This window comes from Typopeltis vanoorti, chromosome 13, assembly GCF_054136105.1.
Source record: "Typopeltis vanoorti isolate ZY-2024b chromosome 13, IOZ_Tvanoo_1.0, whole genome shotgun sequence".
In the NCBI taxonomy this organism is placed as follows: domain Eukaryota; kingdom Metazoa; phylum Arthropoda; class Arachnida; order Uropygi; family Thelyphonidae; genus Typopeltis; species Typopeltis vanoorti.
Window position 1 is genome coordinate 69,708,574 of NC_143561.1, and position 22,660 is coordinate 69,731,233.

The 22,660-nt window shown below is 34.3% G+C and overlaps 1 protein-coding gene across 2 annotated transcripts in view; it reads left to right on the forward strand.

Moving 5' to 3' along the window:
• Positions 1 to 311: 311 nt before the first annotated feature.
• The window catches only part of Ac13E (Adenylyl cyclase 13E), a 108,894-nt gene continuing 86,545 nt past the window's right edge, over positions 312 to 22,660 (forward strand). The window contains exons 1-3 of one of the 2 annotated variants that reach the window (XM_090402394.1): positions 312 to 358; positions 7,216 to 7,358; positions 9,871 to 9,968. The gene's annotated coding sequence lies outside the window, so the exon portion shown is untranslated. Of the gene's footprint in view, positions 359 to 7,215; positions 7,359 to 9,860; positions 9,969 to 22,660 lie in introns of those variants that run through there. The other variant, XM_090402395.1, reaches the window with a different exon arrangement.

Below are 22,660 nucleotides of genomic sequence, written 5' to 3' on the forward strand. Positions count from 1 at the left end.
ATCACATACTTTTTTCCGCTATATACAAACTTCGTGCAGAACATTTTTTTTTGTCAAATAAAATCCTAAACATCTGGATGCTATGTATGTTTAACACATAGTTAATACCGTAAACGTGTATATAATTCTTAACTGTTTTAACTAACATTATAAAAATTTTAAATACAATATGAAATCCAGCTCACTATTAACATGTCTTGATTTTGTTTTGTTGTATCATGTTACGTTGTCGAATTTGAGAATTATTGAGAAAATCTTTATAGGTGGAGTTTAATTTATTCATGTCTTCCACCGGTTGTTTAAGGTTAATGGGATAAGAAAGGTGTTCAATGTGCGCTCTAAGAAAAGCAGAAAAATGGTAAGGGATTTCTGTATGCTTATTTCCACAGTTTTTGAGCGTATCATTTGAACTGTATAAAGTACATGATTATAATATTAAAGATTCTAACGACAATGAAGCGAGATTATCAACACCGCTCCAAAAAGGGATTGTCAGTGGTAGCGTTCAGTTATAAGTCACAATATATACGTACATATTAATGATATCTGCTTATAGTAATGTATTTTTTTTTCCTTCGATTAAACACATTCAGTAAATGTCTGATAAGTAGCAGTCGCTTACGTATAGTGATAATTGAGAGAGAGAGAGAGAGAGGGTATTAATAGTTTGAGGTAATTCACAAACGTAATCAAAGTGCCAAATTTACAAATATGAATAGGATGGAAGTGGTTCTAAAGCCCACTGTTGAGCTTGAAAAAATTGCTTAAGTCTCCATGCTTCATGGGCTCTGTGATATCAGTAAAAGATCAGCTTTTAAATCTCTAGTTAGTAGGCAGTATCGGATTAATTTCAGTCAATGTCACACTGAAAATGCTTTCCAAAATATTCAGTAGAAATCAGTATTTCAATAATTTAGCAACTTTGAGAATAGCACCCTTTTTACTTTTCGAAATGATAACTACAGTCTGAGGTGCAAAATTCAGAACTTAATGAATCATGATTTTCCCCCCCTCCCATATAAGTCTTGTGCACATGAAATATTGGCTACTGAAAGAGCAAGGATACAAACTCCCCCCCCTTGCTTTTCTAGCAGTATAAGTTGAATAGATGTTCAAAAGGGAGAAATAATTTTTAACATTCAAGTTAAAGAATGATAGCATGCAGTTTTTTTTTATTTTTTTAAATGATAATGGAAAATAGTTATTTTAAAAAGAGATGAATGTCTTTTATCACAGTTCACCTTCATCAAGTTAACTTGTTGAAGGGGAACTGTGATAAATGGATCCATAGCTAGTTGCCACTGAAAGTTAAAGGAGTATAGAGTGAGCTGATTTAGTTGAACACTTTTTTTTTTTTTTTTTAATGAGTTTCTTCTGAACAGAATTAAGGAACTTATATTTTGGGAACAGTTTTACCCAAAATATGAAAATGATATACATGATATACTAAAGTAAGGCAATTTGGGATTTGTATGCACTTCAAGGAAAAATAAAGAGATGGCTATATTATTTATTTTAAAAAATATATATATATCATTGAAGAGTTAAGAAAAGTTTTTTTTTTTTTTTTCTTCAAGAAATAAGTCAGAATCATGTGTTTGGTGGTGTTGAAATTAACTAATTTAACTTGGTCCTATTGGGTTGGCAGTCAGTATTTTTGCATGCATTAAAATATTTTTCTGAAATGAGAAAGAGGAGAAACTGGATGTTTAAACTATTATCAGAACAATTAGGTAATTCATTTTAAAAATTTTATGGAATTTACAACCGTGTTAAAAAAACTTTTTTTTATTATCCCCTTTTTTATTATTTTTTTATAAGTTTTTTAACACGGTTGTAAATTCCATAAAATTTTTAAAATGAATGCTGATCACCGTATAACCCTAAAAGAAAGGATAACAATTAGGTAAATTTTGCAGTAAATCAAAGGTTACGTATGTACAAAAGGAAAAGTGCTAAACAGTGATGTATATGTAAGCATTAAAGAACTTCAGGAAAAGACACTTCTGCTGTCACACAGTGTCAAATGGTACACTAGTCAGTTAGTTGTAAAAGGTAGAAGGAAGACTCAAAGATGAGAACTTGCTTCAAAGCTCATGATGTCAAAAATGATTATATGACCTAGAAAAGCATTTATTAAAAGTAGATAAAATAATTAAGGTAATCCATGCCAGATTTAATTCACAGATGCAGGTTTTAAGCAGAATCTCTTATGAGTCTAGATTCTATAATGATCTGTTTTTAAGAATAAGAACATAAGTGAACATATTAGAAAATTAACTCACACGGATAAATTGCATTGAAAACAGATTTATATATAAATTTTTTTGCCAATGTTTTTCATCTCCTGTTTGAAATGATTGAATCGCAAGTGAATGCTCACATAACAAAATTAAACATTGTTTAATCACAGTACATGGGGGGGGATAGTCAAGGGGTATCTGGAAGAAGCAATATCACCCTATATGCTGAAGGTCAGGAGGGTAAACCAGGTAGGAGTTAGATGGATGAGTAGTAATCATTAAGTGTGAACTGCAAAGAAAGAGAATGTTGTGGAGAGTATATTAAGGAGCAAGGTGACTAATATGGTAAGGAGAGCAAAATCAGATTGAGAAGAAATGAGCCAAACAGGCAAAAGGAAATCCCGAAGAGTTTTATGTGGCAAGTAGGAGGAAGAATGACTATGGAAAGATAACTTTAATGATTGTAGATGGTATATAAGTAAAAAGCATAGAACTAATGAGTGATCATTTTGCAAGGGTATATCATCCAAGTGAAGATATTATTATGATGGAGGTGACAGAGATGTGTGAGAACAGATGTTTGTTTCAATAATGAAATATTGTCAGTTGGCATATTGTGAAAAAGACTTGGAAGACAGCATTAATAATGTTCTTTTATCTAACACCATTGAATTACTTCAAGAATTTCCTTCAAATATTGTTAACCATTTGATTTTGTAATGCATTCTGGTTTATTTCTCCTTTAAAAACAAATATCAACAAATTGATATATTTTTACTGCAATGACAACCTCTTCATTTCATCAAACATAAGTTGTTCTTTGAACAACTTATTTTTGATAATGTTTCACCTAGACCTACTCACTGGTTCAGATATGGATAATATTTTTGCAATTTGGAATGGCTCTTCCTCTGAATTACAGCAGTTTCTATCTAAATCAAATGCACCTCATTCTAGGATCTGATTCACCTTAGAAGTAAATAAGCAATTAGCCTTTTAACATCTTTTAATTCTTCATCAAGCAGATGGTAGCCTTTTTCAGTTTTGCAGAAGACTCATATAGGTCATTATATCCATGCTGAATCTCATCACCATCTTAGTCAAAAGGCCGGAACTATTAAAACATTAGTACATTGTACCCATTCTTTATGTTCAGACGAACTGTTACAGAAAGAATTACAACACATTTATTTCACCTTTTTATCTAATGGTGTTATGGATTTATTCATCAAAGGTGCTTTTAACAGTTATAGTTAAATATATATATATCTACCTTTTCAAATTCAGAAGAAACGCATTAGTGGATAGATAGTGAAAGTTCTAAAACCACCGAATATTTTTCTTGCCTTTTTCCCCATTAGAAAAATCCTTTCTCTTCCAAGAATAAGCTTCCATGTCTCAATTATTCAGGTGTCTACCAGATTGCTTTCTCTTGTGGGTTACCTTATTTTAAACAAACAGGAAGATCTGCTTTTATTTGGCTAGAACACAAGTCTTATATTAAATACCATGAGCCTGAACAGTCCTGACTTGCAGAACATACTGTCAACACTAAAACATAGAGTTCATTGGAACAAGACAGAGTTCTTAATAAGTCATTTCCTCGTAGAATGGCTTTATAAAGAAATGTGTGAAACTTTACTTCACTATTCTAACTTAAACAGATATGATGGTCTACATCTGCCCCCTTTGTGGGAGATAGTACTTTTTAAATCAGCTAATCTTTCCTAACTTTATATTGTCTAAATATATATCATTATATTTATTTATTTATTTTTAATAAGTTAGGAAATTACTGATCTTTTAGTTATCTTACATTATCTACTCAGGTAGTGCTTTTTAGAATTTTCTGTTAATATTTAATTGCCATTCTGTGAACTTGTACTGACGATGCCTATGGTACATACCTAGGCAAAAATTCTACGCTAATAAAGTATTTTATGTGAGTTTTCCTCTGGTGTCAGAACAGAGATTTGAAGAATTAGAGGTACTTAATATATTATATTGCAGAATCTGAATGCAAATACAGATGTGGAATTGGATAGGACATTGGCTTGTGTATTATGAGAATGTGCAAGGGAACTGGAATTGCCTTTGACCAGGCTGTTTAAGTCTTAGCTCTGGCAGAGTCCCAAGAGAGTGGAAGGAGAGCAAAATAATTCCTTTATATAAAGGAGGATCTAAGGAGATATCAAATTATAGACTAGTTAGTATCTCAGAAGTGATAGTAAAAGTACTGGAAAAGTTGGTCAAAATAATGTAGGTAAGGGACGTTGGCAAGACAGATCCATAACCTCAGGACAAGGATTGGCTCTGAGGACTGGGCCAGTCAGGCTGGGATCTGAAGCATATATGGCACTTCACTGGGACTGGGCAAAACTGTCCAGTGATGGAATGGTTGAGCTCAGACCAGCATCAGAGCCTTCTCATGGAATGCCTGAGCTCCATGGTGTGCCAAATGGCCCGTCTGGTGCGACCGTTTCGGCTGTCAACTAACAGCCAACTCAAAACTGGCATGGACCAGGGGAATCCGAGACTGTTTAATTAAAACAAAGCACATTGATATGGCCTTTGAGAGTTGTTGTCGCCAATGTTGATTTTTGCTCAGTGGTCTGAATGTTTAAGTGAAAGAATATCAATCAAGTTTAGTTTAATCCTTTTTTCCAAGTATAAGCAAACAAAGTTTGCGCCTGAAGTATCTTCAGGACTGAGGCAACTCGTGGTAAAGGTGGATTAAGCTCTCATCACTTGTCTTAGTATGAGATGAGAGCTTAGTCCACCTTTACCATGAGTTGCCTCAGTCCTGAAGATACTTCAGGTGCAAACTTTGTTTGCTTACACTTGGATAAAGGATTAAACTAAATTTATTATAGTCTAACCAAGTGGGAAAAAACTTCCAATATCAATCAAGATCGCAGGTATTTGGCAGGAGTAAACTCGACTCTCCTTGAGGTGGATGTGTCGGATGGAGCCATGGTTCTGCTGGTTAAATGAAGTTTATCTTTCTTGAACATATGTCATTAGAGGGAGCCTATTGATAGTTCTTGAAAGTTAATTCCTGGCGAACTACTCTCGCAATACTGAGTCCTGGTGACCATCGAGGATCCTGAAGAGATATGCCTGGCTCCATTGCAAAATCTGAGAAGGATTGGGCCTTCATGCCATCTTTAATGTGGGGAATCGCCATCCCACCTGTGCACCTATGCACACAAGCTCTACTGTAAGAAATTCGGACAGCTCGATTCCAGGAGAGGTGTGCTCCTTAATCCAACACCCTGCCCCAACAAAGTACTTCTTGGGAAACTTTTGAAGGAGTTGAGTGGGATGAAATGAATAATATTGAAGCTCCTTATTAGGGATAGTCCTTGAATCAGCTTCTAGTATTAAGGTAGATTTAAGTTAGTATGTAAGCTAGTCTGTAAGTTAGGTTAAGATGGAGCAAGAGAAGTCATGTGGTTAGTCAAATATTTGAGGTTGTTCAAGTGGTGATGAGGACACTAGAATGGAAGCACCAGAGTAGCCTTTGAGACTATGAGGCAGCTGCTTCCTACACCTATTCAGGCGTGACATGCAGGCACTAAATCGTCTGCAGATGACCTAGGTACTGGTCTGGGTGTCTTAGAAGAGCAGGGTTGGTCATGCCTTAGTAATCTGCTAACTTTTTATAATAGTGACAGCTGAGTTGGATAAAGGGAATGGCTACATGATAATACTGTTGGATTTTGCAGCGGTGTTTAACAGGATACCACATGGAACTCTATTATGCAAACCCCAACAAATGGGGGAATGATAGAAAATGATATGATACGGATACTGAAAAGTAGTATGTGGAGGAATAGAATCCAAAAAAAAAAAGGCATGTGACTAGGTGTGCTGCAGGGCTCTGTGCTTGGACCACTGCTGTTTCATTTATACATAAATGATATAGGAAATAATTTGAAGAGGGATATTCAGTTGTTTGCTGATGATGCAAAGTTGGGTATGGTAATAATTAAATAAGTTGATTTAAAGAGCTTGCAGGATGATTTAAATAGGCTGACATATAGGCAAAACATAATAATGTCAATTTAATGTGGAAAAGTATGAAGTTATGCATTTTGGTATACAAAGATTACAAGCAGTACACCACATTGAGGGAACGCTATTCCAGGAGATTGATGAAGCCTGGTATTTGGGGCAAGTAGAAATAGTGAGTTGAAATTTAGAGGGTATATTGCTAAAGTAACCAGAGTAGCGCATAGGATAAAACCTTGATATCTGTGCTCAGGTCTCTTTTACCTTGGTTTCTTGGGGATGAGAAAGTGGTGGAGGAGGAGGATCCAGAGGTGAATGGCCTGTGGAATGCTCCCTATGAAGTTGAGAGTTTGTGGATTGCAAAAGTTTGTTGATAGGTTAAAACGGGCAATATAATAGAAACATTTAAGTTACTTAAAGGCTTTTATAGGATTGATGCAGGGGGAAATGTTTCAGCATTTATCTAAAGGGGCCAGAATAAGAGATCCAACCCTGGAAGTTGGGTAAGAGTGTGATTAGCAAGTGCATGATGACTGTATTTTTTTGCTTGGAGAATGAATGAATGAATAGAATGAATTGTTTGGGTCAGTTGTGAGTACTTTGTTAATGGTTTCAAGAAGAGGTATGATAGATATTGTGCTGATAGTTTGGGTCTCCCATGATTTGTTCTTAGGACTCCGTGGAGATGCCTATACAATAATATTAATGAACTATAATTAAATGTAATGTGTAAAAATTTTATATATATAAATTCAGTTATGATAATCAGAGTTAAGGAACATCCTTTTCCATAAAGGAATGAATGCAGAATATAGTGCATTGTATCTCCATTGCATTCATTCTGTTTCCATCTCTTAATTCAAGGTGCATGTGAATATATCTCTAAAATACTTAAGTTTGTTAATATTTAGGTAGCTTTTCAACCCATTGGCAAGATTTCTTTGTTTCTTTTATCAAGTCCAGAGGTTCCATTCCTGTTTGTTGCATCAAACTTAGCATGCTCATCAAGGCACATGGTGAAATCTCTAAACACAGAAAACTAAAGTCCTGTACAAGAACAGATTATTCCTTGTGGAAAGGCTATACCAGGAAGATAGTGAGGTATTGTAACATTTCAGAGTCTTAACTGGCTTGTTTATCCATTTATTATTAGTATTATTATGTGACACCTGCAAGGAATCTTATTATATGGGTATCTCCATGGAGTCTAGATTCATTGCAGGAGACCTACACTAATGATTATACACACAATACCTATCATATCTTTCCTTAAAAACATTTGCTGTCAGAGCCTCACAACTACCTCTGGCAGTACTTTCCACTCATTCCAAGCAAATAATCTTGTCTGCATCCTTGCTAACCACACCCTTATAAAACTTCCAGGGATGTCCCCCTTGTCCTCTCTACTCATCATGTATTGAAAAAAAAAAAGTTGCATCTATGTTATAGAATCCTTTAGTAACTTATAAGTTTCTATTGTATCCTCTTTCCTCTGCCTGTGAATTAAACTTTGAGCCCACAAATCTTTAATCTTTTCTCATAGGGAGCATTCCACAGGCCTGTCTTCAGCTTGGTCACTCCTCTCCATCACTTCCAGGTGATCAAATCTGTGTACAGTAGTCAAGATGTGGCCATACCATAGCCTTACAAAGAGGGATAATAACCTCTTTATCTTTACCTGCCATTGTGTTCTTCAGCATCTAAGTAATCCTTTGAGCAATTTTGCCAACTTTTGCAATGTCCTCTGAACTTTAAATTTCTGTCCACTATCATCTTCAGATCCCTAGCCTCATCAATATGATACAAAGTATGTAATCTTTTCATCTCAAAGTGCATACCTCACATTTTGCAGGTTTTAAGTGGAAAATGATAATTCTTCGTCCACATTGCCAGTTTATTAAATCATCCTAATATTTATTTCATGTTTGTCATATTGTCCTCTCCCAGTTTTGTATTGTCAGCAAACAACTGAATATCCCCCTTTAGATCTTTCTCTATATCATTAATATACAAATTAAAGAAAAGTGGCCCTAGATCACTCTACTTAATCACCCTCATTTACCTTAATTCTACTCTACCACCCTCTGATGACTGTCTATGTTAGCTCCCCCCCCCACCAGCCTCATATCCATTCCCATTTTCTCCAACTTATGCAATAGTTTCCCATGTGGTATTCTGTGAAATGATTTTGCGAAGTTCAGCAGTATCATTCAGATCTGGGACCTCAAATATTGCCAGATATTATAGCTGGAAAACAAGTTTACTACATAGAAACTGATAAAAAAAGGAAACCTTTTTTGGAATCTGTCCTAGTTCTCAAGTGCTTTTCCAACCTGAAGAAATGTAGGTCCATCACAGTTCAAAACTTCTGGGGTTTAGCCTCAACAGCCACTTTTTTTTTTTATCATAGGCATATGAGGAAACTCGATTGTTGTGATTTTACTTTTATAGTGCCTAACGTATGCATTTGTGGATCGTGCTTAAGAAGATGCCTTTGTGATAAGTGTGGGATGGCAGTAGGGATTTAAATTGAGTTGAATTATTAAGAGATATGTACTTTTCTATTAAATAATCCACCACATGGATCAAATACATGATTATTGTTTTTGATATATAAACCAGTACAAGTAAACTTCTGGCCTTGATTCACTAATAGGCACCACTTACAAACCGTAATCACCTTGGCTAGTTGCAGAGGCGTAGCTAGGGGGATGCGGAGGGGGCGGCACTTTGAACATTTTTGAACTTTTGCAGTTAATTCTAAAATACAGTCTCGATAACTCATTTCCAAATATTGTAATACTACTGCGAATTTTCCTCACAATTGCTGTAAGTGTTGTTAGTTGTGAGAGGAGTTTTTCTGAATAAAATTGATTAAGACTTACCTACATTACTTTACTATAAAATAGACTTCGCCAATGTCATCGACGATTTTGCTAACAGAAAAGCATGAAAAATAACATTTTAGAATGTTGAAATTAAAGTTTTACTTCAAAATAAACATACTGTTTTAATTTCTTTCCCTATATGTCGTTTTGATTTTTTATAGTATTTTTGGTGTGTATTGATAGGGGCGGCAAACTCAGGGACTGCACAGGGTGGCAAAAGCTCTAGCTACACCACTGGCCAGTTGTAAATTAATGGAATTAGTAAAAAAAAATGGTAAGCCATCATGCAATATCTTATTATTAAGAGACACCTCCAGGAAGGCAGGAACTTATTGAGGGAATGTAAATCATTTAATAACCATTTAATAGTTATTACATTAATAACCATTTAATGTAATAGCTTTTAGTATTGTTTAATCTGCGAATTATTTAGTAGTTGTGTCCCATGTGTATTTTGTATAAGTTGCTAAATGATAGATATCGCATCTAACTTCATCAGAATTTATTCCCATTTCCTCCTTTCCCTAATGCAGTTAATCAATTTTTCTTTGCTAGGGTGAAAAAAATTCAGAGAGAAAAGTGTGTGTGTGTGGGGGGGGGGCTGTTTTCATCAGTATGATGAATAGTGTAATTAAAATGTTATTTTCTTTTATTTTGCTTTATATTTAATTATTATTTTTGATTTATTTGTTAATGTTTTATTTCTTTCTTTTTTAAAATTATAGGCTTTTGCAAAATACTGAGTCAGCCCTGATTAAAGACTGGTTTGAATTATTGCTATGAACAACAAAAGTATATAAGAAGGAATATATATATATATTAGGTAATGAATCTCTAAAATAGATCTGAAACTAACAATGCTAGGATATGATAAACCATAAGTAAGGGCAGTGGGGAGAAGGTTGCTACTTATTCTAAACATTTGAAAAGATAAAAATGCTTACTTTAACTGAATTAAACTGGAAAGGTGGGGAAAATGTGCTGGAATTAAACAAATTGCTAACTTTTTACAATGTGATAATTTTAAACTTCATTTATCTTACTGATGTTCATCTGATTCACAAGACATTTATTAATTGCATCTTGAATAACTATAGCAATTCATACTTTAAGCTTTTATTGTTGACATTGGAACAAATAGCATCTAAATGTGTGTGCGAACAAAAGTGACAAATGACATTTTCTTATTAGGTATTACTTTTCTCATACAAGTTTTTCTATTTTTCTGACACTTCTGGTATGCTGATACTAAAAGATGTATCACAAAGCATGCCATATTGGGAAAGATGTCACTCTATTAGTGATAAAACAATCACAAATCTCATATTACAAACAAAGCAAACTTTTAAACACACACACACACACACACAGGGTGATATTAAGGGTCGAAGCTGTATAACTGAGAGGAGACCTCCACATAGCCTTTAAAGGAATGTGGAGAACCGACCATGGCTTCTGACCTAATGTCCACTCCTCACTTTCTTGTAGTGCATCCTGTTAGGTACTGAACGAACAAGGATAGGCTGGCAATTTGGGATTTAGCCAACCAAATTGTATTCTTATTGGCTTAAACCACAATACAAAATGATGGTACAACATGACAGAATTTCATGCCAGCTGGGGCATTGCCTGGTTAAGTAAAGCCCCCCTCCCCCTTGTTTTTTCCAGGGAACCAGAGCAAATAGCAAAAAGTCAGCTACTGTATCAAATTCAGAAACACATCCCAACTCAATATCACTAGAGTTGAAGATCGGTACTATCAGTGGTGAGCTATAAGGGGCTTGCACGAGCCCTTTGTTAAATTTTTATCAAATTTGCGAGCCCCTTGTTCTTCTTGTTTACTTTATTTTTTCCAAAAAAAAATTTTTTTTTTGAAACATATTAAGCGACAAACTCATATGGTAACCGAACAAAAATTAGTCTATTTGGCAGTATATAGATTATTTTGAATTATTGTTTCAACTTCTCTATAATGAATGCGCCCAAGTTTGAAAATTAAATAACTGCATGCGCTGTCTTTACCCTTCTTCATTCTGGTAGTCAGTCGTATGATAAAACCAGTAGCCAATCAAATCTTTTATAAAAGATTATAAAAGATTTCATTCTTATTATATTTTGATAGTTAAAAAATGTTTTTCTTATGTAAGATAAATTAACACAGTTGATTGTACGCAAATATTTCATGCTTAGATCATAAAATATTTGTTTAAAAATGATAGCCTTTAGAGGTTGATTGTCCTCTCATACTTCTTGATTGGAATTTGTACACACAAGCTGTATTAATAAAGTTTTTGTGTGAAATATGGCTTTTTGCTTGACAATGCAAGCCCTTTGTTCAAATTTCCATTGCTCACCATTGGATACTATCAACATAAGAAGCCTGAATGGCAAAGAAATGGAGCTAGCTGAGGAATTGGATAAGTACCAGATTGACATAATAAGGGTGACTGGTTAGATCTTTCTGAGTAATTAATATAAAATGTTATACTCAGGCAATGAAAATCAAGGAAAAGAAGTAGCCATAGTATTCAACACTAAATACTAGGCTAATCTTTTTGAATGGAAAGCAATATCAAGTAGAGTGATAGATCTTAGAGAATACAGAGACAAATGTAAGAAAATTAAACACTATAAAACTAGCTAAACAAAAGTCATGGGAAAACTTTGGTAAGAACATAGAAAATAAATATCAAGAGGGTGGCAAGATATTCTGGAGGTTGTTAAAGAAGCTTAGAAATGGAGGAAAGAGTGCTGGAATTAACAAAGAAATTAGAGATGATAAAAGTGATATGAAAACTGGAGAAAAAGATATTATTATTATTATTACGGGTATCTCCATGGAGTCAGTAGACTCATCGCGGGAGACCCAAGCTAGCAAAACAATATCTGTCATATCTCTTCTTGAATTCATTTACAGATGAAGAGCTCACAACAAAGTCAGGCAATGAATTCCACTCATTCACCACCCTCCAGGCAAAAAACCTTGTTCTGACACCTTTGTTAACCACACTCTTCTTTAATTTCCAGAGATGACCTCTTGTTCTTCCATCACTATCACACAGCTGAAACATTTCCCCTGCATCAATCCTATAAAAACCTTTTAGTAATTTGAATGTTTCTATCATATCCCCTCTTCTTCGCCTATCAACCAATCTCTGCAATCCACAAGCTCTCAATCTATCAATGTAGGGAGCATTTTTTATATCACTCACCAACTTGGTCACTCTTCTCTGAACCCTCTCCACAGCCTCCTCATCTCCAAGGAATCCAGGTGACCAGACCTGAGCACAGTAATCCAAATGTGGAAGTATCAATGCTTTATAAAGGGGAATAATAACCTCTTTATCTCTGGATGTCAGTGTGTTCCTCAACAACCAAGTAAATATCCTTGAAGTATGGAGTAATTACTTCGAAAAATTGCTAAATGAAACAATCAGTGATATAGCACAGTGGTAAAAAACGCTGATCAGGCATGCAATCAGGGATACATATCCATACTTGAAGTAGAAAAGCTATTAAAAGCCTGAAACGTGGAAAGGCAGCATGAGTAGATAATATTCAACCAGAAATGCTCAAGTATGGAGCTATATAAAAGTCTTACAGTGGCTGCACTGCATAGTTCAGAAGGATGAAATCTAGATGATTGCAGTAGAGCACTCATAGTACCCATATATAAAAAGGGAAATAAAACAATGTGAGAATTACAGTATATCTCTATTGAGTGTTCCTGGTAAGATTTATGGCAGTATGCTTAAGAAACGGTTGAGAAGGATTGTGGAAGAGAAGCTTGGTGAAGAACAAGCTGGATTCAGGCCAAATAGAGACTATCAGTATCAGATTTTCACTTTACAACAAATAGTTGAGAAATCATTGGTATATAACAAGGATCTGTATTTAAGTTTTGTAGATCTGGAAAAAGCATATGACAAGGTGCCAAGAGAGAGAAGCTATTCAAAACACTGCAGTTGTTTGGTGTCAGTGGGGCATTATATCAAGCAATACTTAGTCTTTATTTGAGTTGTAAGTCAGTAGTTAGAATTGAAGGAAGTACAGGAAGATGGTTTAATGTTAAATCTGGTTTCAGAGGATGTACATTATCCTCTCTGTTATTCATTATCTATATGGATTGCATTATGAAGGAAAGTGGTATTAAACCTGATATCAAAATTGGAAATGTTAATCTCAGCTCTTTGCTTTATGCAGATGATGTTATACTTCTAAATAAATCTGCCACAAGTCTGCAAGATTCTCCGACTAAATTGAATAACTGTCATAATAGATATGGTATGAAGGTCAGCAATAAAAAGACAAAGACAATGAAAATAGGCAGAATCATTGAAAATGTCAGCTGCATTGTGAACGGAGAAACTGTGGAACATGTAAAAACATTTCAGCTACTTAGATGCGATTTTTAATGAAGATGGTATATTAAATATGGAAATAGACAACAGAATCAACAAAATGGGAGAGAAAAGGTTAGCAAAGCAGTTGTCTGATGCCAAGATAGCAGGAAAAAGGCCCAGTGGAGACCAAGATCTTGGTGGATTAATTTAGTTAGAAGTGCCTTAGAAGACTGAAATATTAACTATGACAATATTGGAGTGTTGATAAGTAACAGTAGTAATGTAAACTTAATCATTTAGTACTGACATGGTAAAAGTTTATTTTTCACTTGGTTAGAGTATAATAAATTTAGTTTAATCCTTTATCCAAGTGTGAGCAAACAAAGTTTGCGCCTGAAAGTATCTTCAGGACTGGGGTAAGGTGGTACAACACCAGGGAAACTCGTTGCAAAGGTGGAGCAAGCTACCAACACTCCTGTCTCAGTATCTCCTATAATGCAAAACACATCTCCTTGCAGATATGTCTAATGTTTTTAGAGTTGTTAAGGGAAGGGCCATATTATAGGAGATACTGAGATAGGAGTGTTGGTAGCTTGCTCCACCTTTGCAACGAGTTGCCCTGGTGTTGTACCACTTTACCCCAGTCCTGAAGATACTTTCAGGTGCAAACTTTGTTTGCTCACACTTGGATAAAGGATTAAACTAAATTTATTATACTGACATGGTAGCCTATATGATGATTAAGTTTGCATATGACTGGCATCCTATTAATAATTTGCTGCCAAATTACTCTCTTCTCCATCCACCTAGATCTTGGCCATTTTCTGGATCCTTTTTCCTGCTTTCTTAGTATTAAAACATCCCTATTTTGCTAGCCTTGTAGTACTTGTAAGGTTACAGTATCCTATATACCATCCTTCAGTGTATACATATCAGGAATTTGACATAGGCATAAACTGCTAGTTATTACTCATATTGTTAATTCAGTAGAAATGAAGCATAGAATTCAAGAATGAAATTAAATGATAGTTTAATACTTTAAGATTTCATCAATTATAGCAACCCTATAGTGGATGCACTATAAGACTGCACTGTGCACACAGCAATGCAAAGGATGCAGAAATGTTAAACTCAGCCTCAAGTCCTAAGCTTTGAGTTAAGGTTGGCTTTTAAAGTGAAGCTGCAGATTCTAGATTTGATTTTTTTCTGATGCAAAGACATCAAGGGTCATACTGTGCCAGGACACAGGTCATGGCAGTACATATGGTAATTGGTTAGTAGGACAATCACAAACATCCATGCCCTTGGTGGGATTCAAACCCACAGCCTCTTGGTTGGAGAGCGCATATTCTAACCACTCGGCCAACCAGCAGGTTCCAGAAGAGTTTAAATATTACTGTTTCTGAAATCTGCTGCTGATCTTAAAAACCAACCTAATGTGGATATGTGTGAAAATCCACAAGATATGGGAAACTGATTATAACTTTCTGCCCCATAAATAAGACTTCTGAGTAGACCCATGGGGCACTCATTAGTCTTACGTTACATTCCTAGATGCCTCTGGCAAAATATTGAGAGCATTCAACTTTTGATTTCATTTGTCTATGTTGCATGTTTCTGTTTTTTTTTTTCATTAAACGTAAACATTAAGCTGGCTGTATATAAAGGAAATACGAAAAGGTTATTTTTTGAGAGTTTTGGTATAAGGACTATGTGAGTAATTCTAAGATTTAAAAAAAAAATTATTAACTCTGTGATTTTGTACTAGTTTCTTGTACCTTTTATATACTTCTTAGGGAGAACAAGATATAAGCTAATTGACAAGAGACCTTTATTGTCAAAGCTAACTGGAATAGGAGCAGCAGTTGTAAACAGTAACAATGGATGTGTGTGTTGACATGTGTACTTAGCTGGAATTATATTTTAAAACATAATGTGCACAACATCCAAGATCTGTGTATGTGAGATTTTTGAACAATGACCAGGCTGGATGTAGGATGATGCCTTGGTTTTTATTACATTTCCTATTTCTAAAACTGCTTTAAATTTTCTGGCAAAGCAATTATAGATATCGTATGAAGGTCAGCAATACAAAGACAATGAAAATAGGCAGAATCATTGAAAATGTCAACTGTGTTGTGAACGAAGAACCTGTTGAACAAGTAAAACATTTGAGCTACTTAGGCACAATTTTTAGTAAAGATGGTAAATTAAATATGGAAATAGACAACAGAATCAACAAAGCTGGTATGGTAGGAAGTCAATTGAATAAATTCATATGGAATAAGAGAGAAATTAGTCGGAACACTAAATTAGCTGTATACAAGACAGTATTCAAACCAGTTTTAACTTATGGATCTGAGAGCTGGGTCAGAAGTAAAACACTTGACCAAAGACTAGAGACCGCAGATATGAGAGTCCTGAGAAAGATTAGAGGCGTGAACAGATGGCATCAATGGCAATATCATATTAAAAATGAGAATATTAGGAAAGAACTTGACATTATCAGCATCTAGGAATGCGTTAGCAGAGCTAATCTCAGGTGGTATGGTCACTTAAACAGAATGGGCGAGGAAAGATTAGCAAAACAAGTGTTCTCTGCCAAGTTGGCAGGAAAACGACCCAGAGGAAGACCAAGATATAGGTAGATTGATACGGTACAAAGTGCCTTAGACGATAGAAATATAAGATCTGGTAATGTTGGAGTCTTGACAAGTAACAGACTGATTTGGAGGAAAATTGTAGATAGGAAGTTAGTAATGATGTAAATTTTTCATGTAGTACTATCATATCCTGTACATCCCTTGAGGGTACATAGCAGGAATTTGATGATGATGAGCAATTATAGTCCATGTACAGTATTTGTTTTCTCTTTTCCACTTTAACATGTTAACATGTAGATCTCTGGATTGTCTTGTTTGTTCTACATAGTATATATATTGTGTGAATAGTAGATTTTATAAATGCCTGTTTTTTTAAGAGATGTTTTGTTTGGGAAGATGTAAAAATCTTGATCTTTCATAATGGGATGAAAGCTACTTTTATGTTGCATCACAGTATTTCAAAATTTTTTGTTCACTGCATGTTCAATATAATTACCACACATTTTTTTTGTATTCTTGCTTATTTGTCATTGTTGTTGTCATTGGTGTTTGCAAGACATCATGATATGGATGGGTTTGTATATTTGTTAATTTCTCTTTATGTTGCTAGAGATGTATGCAGATTAGATGGGATAAGGACCACATAATTAGTTCTTTGGGGGGGGGGGGATATCCATCTGCATGAAAATAAACTGAGTATCTTTAAAAGTTTCATGTTTGATCTCTACAGCAGAGTTTCGAGATTGTGCATGAAACTTTTTCAAGCCACTTCACGACTCCATCATGTTAGTTATTTCACTGGTAGATAAAATTCATTTTCAACCTATATTATCTCTGTTCATAGTGGGATTCAAATCCATGACCTTTTGGTTTGAGAGAGCAGAGATGCTGTCACCAGTCCGGCATTCAGTGAACCAAAGGACTTTTTTGCTCATTGACAAAATTTAATAGAACAGGGTTCAATTATGTAAAAAAAAAAAAAAAAAAAAAAAAAAAAAAAAAAAAAAAAGCATCAAATACTCAATATCAGAGATTGAGTATTCGATCTCGCTCACTGTCATAGCACCCACAACAGACTCTGGCAGCTTATTCCACTCATTTACCACTCTAAAAGTAAAGAACCCAGCTCTAACACCCCTGCTAACCACGCTCTTGCCCAGCTTCCATGGGTGTCCCCTAGTTCTAGTACTTAGATCCTTATTTGAAATCATGCTTTCTTGTCTATTTGCAGAAAGCTAAAAATCTAGTCGCGGCAACCCTCACCTCTCTAGGCCTTCTTTTTACATGTAAATTCTTGAAATTTACTACTTGAGTATAGTTTACCAGAAGTGATATTTATATTACTTGTTACTTAATTTAACTGTTTTTCAAGGTAATTTCTCTAGACATTCCAAAATATTCTTATTTTTAGATTTTTATGATATATATATATATATATCATATATTTTAGTTTTTCAATTAGCAGTTATAATTAAAATGATATACAGAAAGATAGTTTGATTTTAAGTCAGATGTAAGCAGGATCGTACACTTAACTGTCATTTATAATCTGCAGCAAACAGAATTATAAATTCATTCACCTAATAATGATCCAAAAATCCTGACCAGTCTTATAGGCACAATGTTATTCTGCAAAAATTTTGAATAGCAAACTATTCAGTATAATAAATTGTCCTGACAAGTTTTGTTGTAGTCAGTCAATATGTGGACTGCATAAGTAATAGTTCATTTTATATATGCTATAAGTATATATTGAACATAATTCTTAATATCTACAAGTCTTTAAGCAAAAATTAAATGAAATACCAAGAAAATCTTATGCAAGATATCGTTCAAGCAAATTTTAACATGGATTTGGGTTAATATGTGAGTTAGGTTAGAAACAAAACAGTTCAAAGATTGAAGACAACATATACAAGAAAACTAGAGGAGTGAATAGATAGTACTAAATGACAGAACCAGATTAAAAATTAAGACAGGTATAAATTAAAGTGTAAGCAAACAAAATTTGCACCTGAACAATTTTCAGGACCAGGCAACTTATTATATAGAAGCTAATGACTTCACATCACTTGCCTTAGTATCCCATAATGCAAAGCACATATCCTTACAGACATGTATAATGCTGTGCATTATGGGAAGGGTCACTACCCAGACCGGTTTTTGACCTTTGAGGGCTCATCAGCAGGAGCCAGACCCAGAGATGATACCAAGGTTGAAGTAATGCAGAGGTCATATTTTCATATACGAGTAGCCAAAAGGTGTTGCACCTTATTAATAAAATACTCTGGATTAGAGATAGTTGTTAGAAGTTTTTCCACTTGGTTATACTATAAATTAAAGATGCCAAGAAATTATATTCTTGGTTTAATCCTTTATCAAAGTGTAAGCAAACAAAGTTTGCACCAGAACTATTTTCAGTACTGAGCAACTCGTATATAGAAGCTAATGACTTCAATAATATTCAAAAATATATAGCTAATGACTTCAATGTAGTCATTAGCTTCTATATATGTGTTGCCTAGTCCTGATAATAGTTCAGGCGCAAACTTTGTTTGCTTACACTTGGATAAAGGATTAAATCAAGAATATCATTTCTTAGCATCTTATCAAGTGGAAAAACTTCCAACAATTATCTCTAAGATAATTGTTGCTAACACTAGCATGCAAGAATGTGTAAACAGAGCTAAGATGATATGATCACCTAAGCAAAACTGTAGATGAGAAATTAGCAAGACAAGTGTTTGAAACAAAAATGACAGGAAAAAAATGGTCCAGAAGAAGGTGGATTGATATTTAGATATGCCTGAATATGGAAATGTAGGAATTTATCAAATCAGTCATGTAATAAATAACAGAATAATTTGAAAGAAAGTTGATAGTCCTATATTTCATAACCAGTTTCCTGTATAATTTTGTGTCTGATAACACTTTTTCAGGGTATACCCCAGAAAATGAATGGCACACAGTCAGCTAACATATTGAACTTGTGGAAATCAAAGCAATATTTTGTTATAGTGGAAAGTTTAATTTAGTGAGTTTCTTGTAAAATAGTTCTGATGCTATGAAACTTCGTCAGGGATTTTCATTAGTTTGCGATACAGTTGACTCACTATAGGGAACATCATTATAACAAACTTGCTGACTATAATAGACATTTTTACTGAAAAGTCGACCAAAAAAAGCTCCAGAGGTACAGTGCTATTGTAAGATTCTAAAAGAAATTCACTAGTAAACTGTGTTACAACAGACTATTACTGCACATACAAGCTGTATGTGACCAGAAAACTGGATAATTTTGTATTACATGTACCTTACAGTACATTTCTACTCTGAATATATTGGTTCCTTGAAATTAATGCACCTATCCATCACACAAGATCAGTCAGTAATTTGAAGAATATATGGTCAAATCAGTCAACTTCCACTGGAGTATCCATATATGAATCTGTGAGACAATAAAAATGCCTTCTTTAATTTTGGCATCACTTGTTCTGAGGAACATTAAATACCAGAAACATCATCTTTCTTATTTGAAGCCTTTCATTTTTCATTATACTGATTAATGTGCAGTGGTGGCAAGAAACTTTTTCAGGAGTACAGGCAAAACATTTTTCCTCTGTGGTACTAAATCGGCATTTTTATTTAAAGCATTAATGAAATGTTTATTAACCTGAATTTAATGTCAAGCAGTAGTCAGTGACCTATGTTGTGAGAGATATGGCAGTAGTAGGACTTGTTAACACATCTAAGATTTGTGTAATGACAGCAGAAGAGAAATGATGGGGGAGCTTTCCATAGTGCAATAAAGGCAAGCTTTGATATTGCACAAATCTTGGGTATATTTGCAGTCCTTTGTAAATGAACATGAACCAGTATCAGTGTCTAAAATTTTTCCTCTCTAATATAGATTATGAAGCAAATAAAAGAAAGGATCAAGATGCAGCTATGTGATTGTTCTCCAACTTCCCCATGCTGCCTGAATATTACAATTTTGTTATAATCACCAGATTTAGTTTTGCATAAACCCTTTCTTGACTGAAATTTTTACATGTTGAGCAACTCCCAGGACAAGACTACTTGGTTACTTTCCTTGATCAGAGGTAGAGTTGCTACTGTAGTTATAGATTGAGCTTCTGATGCTATTACCAGATCCAACACTCTTAAACCCCTGGTCCCTTCTGTCACTTCCTGTTTCAGGTAAATATCTTTTAGTAACTGTATAAATTCCATTTCCATTTTGCCGTGTGCCCTTTCCTCCTTCCAATCTATATCATCATAGTTGAAGTCTCCCATGACAATTGCTCAGCCTGCACTCATTGTGCTAATCTATTGATGCATCAGTAGACCCCCAAGTCTATAGCAACAGCCAACAATATATTTGTCCTATTGGTCTTTATCTCACACTAGATAGCCTCAAATGAATTTCCATCAGATCTACAATCTTCCCTAACTTCTATGTGTGTTTGACTATTAAATTATTTAAGGAATTTACAACGTTATACTGGAATATTAATTAAAAGAAACTTTAATAAATACCTCCTATATTTTGGCAATGTCACATTTCCATCTTCATGGGAACATACAACTATGACATGTGCACATAGGCACTACAAAAAACACATGAGGCAGAAGAGAGAAAAACTACTGTTGTTCCTAGAGTCCTAAAGGCGCCACCTAGCAGGCTATATTGGGTTGTCTTGGCTGTTGGGCTGAAGTTCTCAAGATGCAAGCTTCCCAAATTTGGGGCAGTCTCCTGCACCCAAATTTGTTGAGGTTTGGAAAGTTTATTAAAGCTGAGGCTGATTCCATGAACAATCTTTCATATTTAAATTTGCTGTGGTGTATTAACGCGGCTTTCTTCCAACGTATTCTGTGGTGGGTATCCAGAGCGTAGTCTGCAAGCCCAGAGTGGCTGTACTGGTGAAACTGGATGTAGTCTTTATGTTCCGAAATCCTAACATTTACTTTCCTGCCTGTTTGGCCAAAGTAGGACAGTTTACAGCTGCAAGGGACCTGGTATACTCCAGGTAGGTCTAGGAGAAGTGGTTGGTCTGGTTGAGTAGATAAGGGCAGTGCCGTGCTGTGGGTAGGAGGCGCCCTTGTGCAAAACTTGTTTCAGCGCCTCCATAAAATAAATTTCCATGAAAAATTTTTGCAAAAAATTTTACTTTGTTAAAAGTACAAAATAGTTTATACGCAATACATAAAAATAAATGTTATTTAACAGTAGTAGAACATTGTAATCACTAAAATTCATTAATAAGGAATTTTTAATAATAAAAATTTTCAAAAATGTTTATTCCTATAAATACAACAGAATATATATATTTATAAACAAAATAAATTTATAAACTTTTTATATTTATTTTAATATAAAAAGAAATATTACATAACAAAGATAATTTGGAGATGTGCTTTTATCTATATAACAATTAGGATAAATGTAGATTTATTTTGCATATTTATCCGTCTTGCTTTAGCCGCCACAAAATTTTTAATATCTTTAATGTCTAATGAATCCATACTATTATTTTCAATTGATATAATTGATAAATCCGTTAAGACACTCTCCAGACATTGTTGACCACAAATAATTTTTTATTAGTTTCAGTTTTGAAAAACTTCTTTCCCCCTTTTGCTACGGATATTGGTAATGTTAAATAAATATGCATCACAGTCGCAGTATTCGGAAACGTGTCAGTTAATTTATTTTTGTCTATATAATTTAAAACATCCTGAGGAGGCCAACTCTTTTATAATATAACATTGCAAAGTTTTTAATTCCTCAAATAAAGTCATACCATCAATATCGCGATTGTCAGAATCTTGATTGTCGCTCAGTTTTAAGTGCAAATCTTTACAATATTTCATTAAATCTTCATTGCTCCAATCTTTTAATTTGCTAATGTCTCTTATAACTTTAAAGTCCTTGCTATGTTGTTTTAAGAATATGAATCTTTCCGTGACTGAAGTTATTGTCGTATCTAAAATTGCGAAGAAAAAATTTATTTTAAAATTTTGTTTAGGATCATGCATTGTCTCATCTGATGCTTCATAACCAAACATTTTTGTTTTTGTTCTTTTGCGAATGTCTTGAAAAATAGGATCAATATTAAGATCATTTGCCACTTCTTTTCCAGTTCTAATAATATTTTTAAAATATTGGTCTGTTCGGCAAGTATTTAATTCTTGTATAACCAAGATTTCTGTAATTTTTCCTATATGAAATGTCGGATTCTGCATTATTTTGCTTGCAACATTTACGAGACTTAAGATTTCATACCAAACATGAACAGAGCAAATAAATTTAAACGAATAAATCTTTGAAAATAAGCTGTCTGCCTAAACTATAGAATCGATATCTTTAGTTTCATCTTCCGTAATATCAAAAAGAGCATGGTAAATTTCCTTGATATTATTTTTAAGTGGCTTTATTGCTTCTACTCTACTTTCCTACCTAGTAGCAGAAAGTGGTTTCAAATTTAAAACACGAATGTTTTTTAATATAGCCCAACGCTTCAGAGATATTGAAAAATAATTATATAATTCCTGTATTATCCCCAAAA